The sequence below is a fragment of the Orycteropus afer genome, unplaced genomic scaffold (genome assembly GCF_000298275.1).
Source record: "Orycteropus afer afer isolate SDZICR_OR568_19922 unplaced genomic scaffold, OryAfe1.0 scaffold00428, whole genome shotgun sequence".
NCBI lineage: Eukaryota > Metazoa > Chordata > Mammalia > Tubulidentata > Orycteropodidae > Orycteropus > Orycteropus afer.
This window is the reverse complement of record NW_006922015.1, coordinates 512,649-517,932: the sequence shown is the minus strand read 5'-3', so window position 1 is coordinate 517,932 and position 5,284 is coordinate 512,649.

The following is a 5,284-nucleotide window of genomic DNA, read 5'->3' as shown; positions in this document are numbered from 1 at the left end:
GCCCAACCTTCCTTCCTAGGAGTGGCTGGTGGGTTTGAACCGCCAGCCTTCTGGTTAGCAGTCAAGTGCCTTAGGCACTATGCTACCAGAGCTCCCTTTATTTTGTTGAGGAATTTCCCTTCTATCTCTATTTTGCTGAGAGTTTTAAACAGGAATGGATATTGGATTTTTTCAAATGTCAAAGGCTAACTTTGTTTTTATTTTTGTTTTTGGTTGTTTTTGTTTTATTTTTATAATGTACTAAGCTTTCTCCCATTTTGAGTTGTGCCTCATCAGTAATTGAAGGTCCTGAAAGTTTTACTCCATCCATGTCATTAAAGTCAACTTTACTTTGGGGAGGCAGCTCTTCCTGGTTCTATTTTGAATGTCATCCAACCTGAGGGGCTCATTTTCAGGCACTGTATCAGACAATGTTTCATGATTCTTCATAAATTTTTCCAGGAACATATCAGACAATGTTTTCACTGCAATTCATAAGGTTTTCAATGGCCAGTTTTTTCATAAGTGGAAGGCCCCATCCTTCTTCTAAGCCTGTTTTAGTTTGGAAGCTCCACTGAAACTTGTCCACCATGGGTGGCCCTGCTGGTATCTGAAATACCGGTGACATAGCCTCCAGCTTCACAGCACCACCCAAGCCAGCACAGTAGGACAAACTGACCGACAAGTAGTGCAAAAGTAGAGGGTCAGCAAAAAAGGGGATGTCCCTCAATGAGATGGATTGCCACCGTAGCTGCAATGATGAGCTCAGCCATAGCAAGGATTTTGAGGATGGCGCAGGACCCAGCAGTGTTTTGTTGTGTTGTACATAGGGTCACTATGAGGTGGAGCTTTCTCAAAGACACCTAACAACAGCAACAATAACAAGCATTCTCCACATACATTATCTTACCAAAGCAGTCGTTACCATACCTATTTCACAGATGAAAGAACCTAAACGCTGAAAGGTCAAGTATCTTTTCCAAGGATCAGTTGGAAGATCTTTCCACTGTACCAGGATTTAACTTATATCTATAAAAGGCAACAAATTACCTGTTTGTCAACAACTGGATTAATTTTAAAACAAGGTCAGGATAACATTTTATTCTTATATAGTGTCTCAAATTATTTCCATTATTCAAAGTATTTTATATTCCAACCTAGGAGAAATGTTATAATTCTTTATAATGAATTATATTGAGTTACTATTATTCACTCTAATTAATTCTAAGCTTAAACTGTCATCTTCTACTGTAAAGGAGAAGAACATATTTTATCTGAGTGATGGAGGAGGTAATCCAAATATCCCACCTCCAGCTGATTCCATGCTCTCCCATCATGTCTGCTTGCTTTATTTTTCTCTTCTCGGATATGCACCTAAAAAAAAAAAAAAAAAAACCTCACTGCCATAGAGTTGGATCCGACTCATAGCGACCCCTCCTTGGGTTTCTGAGGCTGTATCACTACCAAACCTTCCTTCAGAGGAGTGGCTGGAGGGTTTCAACATATAATGGTCAAGTTCAATTTAACCAAAGCCACAGCTCTCCTAGTGTAGTGCCTAAGGCACTTGACTGCTAACCAAAAGGCTGGCGGTTTAAACCCACCAGCTACTCCTCATAAGGAAGGTTGCGCAATCTACTTCCATAGTGATAACGCCTCGGAAACGCAAGGAGTGGTCGCTATAAGTTGAGTCCGACTCCATGGCACATAACAACAGCTCCACTGTAGATTTCTTTGCCCAAACTGCCCTCTATGTTATCTACTTCCTCCTGCATAGCTGCAGGGTTAGTGATTCATTCATGATTCAACATTTACTGAAGTGTCAGCCACTCTCAGTACACCACTTGCCATACAGTGTGCTCCCACTCACGCTGACCCCATATGGGTACAAAGGATCATGTGATGTGCTCTCTGGTCTGCGCAGTCCAGATTGCTCTTTCCGCCTGTTCCTACCCTCTCTCTCCTCCTTCCACCCTGGAAGAAGAGGTTAAACCCAGCCCTTGGGATGGTGAATCTTTCCTCGAAAGGGGAGGAGAGTGGGCCAGCGGAGCCCGCCCAGATCTAAAGGTCATAGGCGCACCGAGCCTGGACGCCGGGAGGTGGCCAGAGGGGCTCTAAGACTGCCGCTGGCCTCCGCGACTTTCCAGGAGCACAGCGCATCTGAAGCGAAGGATACCACACCAGGATTTTCCGCGGGCCAACCGTGTCTCGCTCGCGCCACCCCTCCACGGCCCTGGGGGGTCGTAAGCCCAAAACCTGCCCTCGGCCGCGCGTGTGCGCCGTACTGGCCAACAGCGGCGCACGCTCCAGCGGTGTCTCGCAGGGAACACTGGAGAAGGATGGGGATGTGGGAGACGGTCGATTGGCTAGGACTGTGAACTCCAACACTCCTTCCTCCTCTACCTCCCTACTTCTGTAATCTGTTCCAGAGCAGAAAAGCTGCGGAGGGCTAACCCTAACCGTTCCCGACTCCACCTCCGCGCTCAGCCCCTACCCCGCCCGCGAGCCCCACCAGCGCTGACGGTCGCCGCGGGCGATCCGCACTCCCAACTCCAGGCTGACCTCCTAAGAGGCACTCTCGCGACCCAGCCTTGCACAAACCAACCTACCCCTACCATAGTGATGGAGGAATCAAGTCTGGCCTCGGCTTGGACCGAGGGACTCTCTCTGCACATCAGAGGAATGCCAGGCAGGGCGTTAGCCCGTGGCTCTGAGATTCCCCACCCCCCCCCACACACCCCTCCCAAGCTTCAGTTGTTGAGTTGTTTTTTTGTTAGGTGCTGTGAAGTCAGAAGTAGCGTGGACTGCTAGCGACCCTGTGTACAACAGACAGAAACACTGATCCTGGGCCAGCCTCACGATCCTTGCTAAACTTGAGCCCATCCCTGTAGCCACTGTGTCAATCCATGTCGTCGAGGGCCTTCGCCTTTTTAGTTGACCCTCCACTTGACCAAGCGTGATATCCTGCCGAGAATCGTCCCTTCTGACAACATGACCAAAGTAGATGAGACAAAGTCTGGCCATTCTCAGTTCCAAGGAGCATTCCGCGCGCGCTTCTTCCAGGACAGATTTGATAGTTCTTCTGACAGTGCTTGGGACTTGCAGCATTCTTCGCCAGCACCACAACTCAAAAGCATCAACTCTTCTTTGGTCTTCATTATTCATTGTCCAGCTTTCACTTGCATATGAGGTGATTGAAAATACCGGGGCTTGGGTTAGGCGCACCTTAGTCTTCAAAAGGGCATCTTTGCTCTTCAGTAAAGAAATCTATTGCAGCAGATTTGCCCCCTGGGTGGTGCAAGCTGTGTAATAGGTTGCTACCCTAAAGGTTGTCAGTTGGCACCCATCCATGCATATCCACGGCAGAAAGGCCCGGGGAGCTGCTCCGGTAAAGGTTAACTCGAAACCAATCTCACTGCTATCAGGTCAGTGCCAATCATAGAGACATCCATTGGGTTTCAGAGGTTGTAAATCTTTACGGATGTAGATTGATCCATCTTCTTTCGGTGGAGCAACTGGTGGGTTTCAACCCCGACCTTTTGGTTAGCAGCCAAATGCCTTATCCACTCCCCTGACCCAGAGCTCCTAAAAAACCCCATGAAGAAATTCTACTCTGTAATACATGCTCTCCACCCAAAACTTCTTCTTCTTCTTTAAAAAAAAAAAACAAAAAACAGATTTTGCAGAGGTGAAATCTGTCCTTGACCGCTCAAGATGAGCATGCATGTCAATATACCAGAGTGCAATTCTTTATTTTCTGAAGATGAGTGGTTTGATTTCCAGATTGGCATTTAAGCATAAGAATCACTGTTTGCTGCCGTGCAGTGAATAGAAAATTAACTCAAACTGGAACTTAGAAAATGCAGCCTCTGAAGAAAAATTGTCCAAGTATTTTCTTTCCCCTTGAATTAACTCCTTTTGTTCCCCTAAAGGAGAGAGATTCCAAAATATAATGTTTCAAAGTGTGTTCTGGGCCAGCAGCATCAGCACTGCTTGGGGACTTGCTAAAAATTCAATCATCGGTCTCCACCCCAGAGCCCTTGAAGAGGAACTCTGGACAGTCACCCTGCAAGGGATTCCAAGACAATCTGAAGAACCATGGGTTTAAAGGTCTCCCTGCACAGTCTTTTTCACTGATCACTAAATTTAACCAGCAGATACAGAAGCATTGTTTATGTTTCTCTTTTTAGAAAGAAGCCTCTGGTTTGACACAGTAGGAAAGCCTGCTAGAAGTACATGCAGTGGCTTGTAAAAAGTCCTACAAGCAATAGGAGAGAGGACTTTACCCGCATGAGTTACAGTGCAATTGGAACATCCATCTGTTCCTTCTGAGAACTGGCAGATAAGCTTATTTGAGACACTGTATTCTCCTTCCAGGTGTGCACAGGTGCTTCGGCCCTTCTCCTGGCTCTTTCTGAAAGCACCTTTTAAGTCAGGACCAAGAAATCACAGGCAGGAGACTTCCCAGTTGTCACCCTCAATTATATCCATTGCAGTAAAGGGGATCCCCACACCTTCTCTGGCAGTTACAAGCCTCCTATTCAAATAGTGCTAACACCTTGTGTCTGAGCTGGGCTAGGGTAGGCTGAGGGTTGCAGGGAAGTCAAAGTTGTGGAAAGTGGGAGGCGCTGATCATCTGGTGTTAGAGAGGGGCCCAGAGGGATGTAGAGGTGTTTAGATGGGGAGTGGAGGTGGAGGTGGTCATGTTGTCATGTTCCTGGGGCTAGTCGTAGCCACAATCCAGTCATTCCCACCACTGGGAATGTTCCATCAAGGTGAAAACTGTGGAGCCCCGTATTGCATCCTGGCTCCACCTCAGAGACCTCTGAGTGGACTTGGCACTCCGAAAGCCAAAGATACCAGTGTTGTTCTTTGTCTATTTGCTGATCTTCAGCCCTTTCTTTGCTCTCTTTTTTTCCGATTCTAGATTTCTAGGTAATAGTCACAGTTGGTAGAAAGCTCTGGACAAATTTGGAAAGCACTAGAGAGGGATGGAAGGTGAGTGGGGATTTAACTTTCAACATTACGTGGAAGAGCAGTGTCTTGGTTTATGCAATGAAAAAAAAATCATTGTACGTTACAAACATACACCCTTTTAAGCATCTTGCCTGAGGCCTGAAGTTCTGCTGAATTTGAGTTCAGTGACAGATAAGAGCCCCGGCTGCTTCTTGTGAGCCATCGATTGAACAGCAACCTACTTCCGTAGTGATACTGCCTCGGAAACCCAAGGAGGGGTCGCTATGAGTCGGGTCTGACTCGATGGCACACAACAACAACAACAACATGACAGAGTGGAACTGCCCCACAG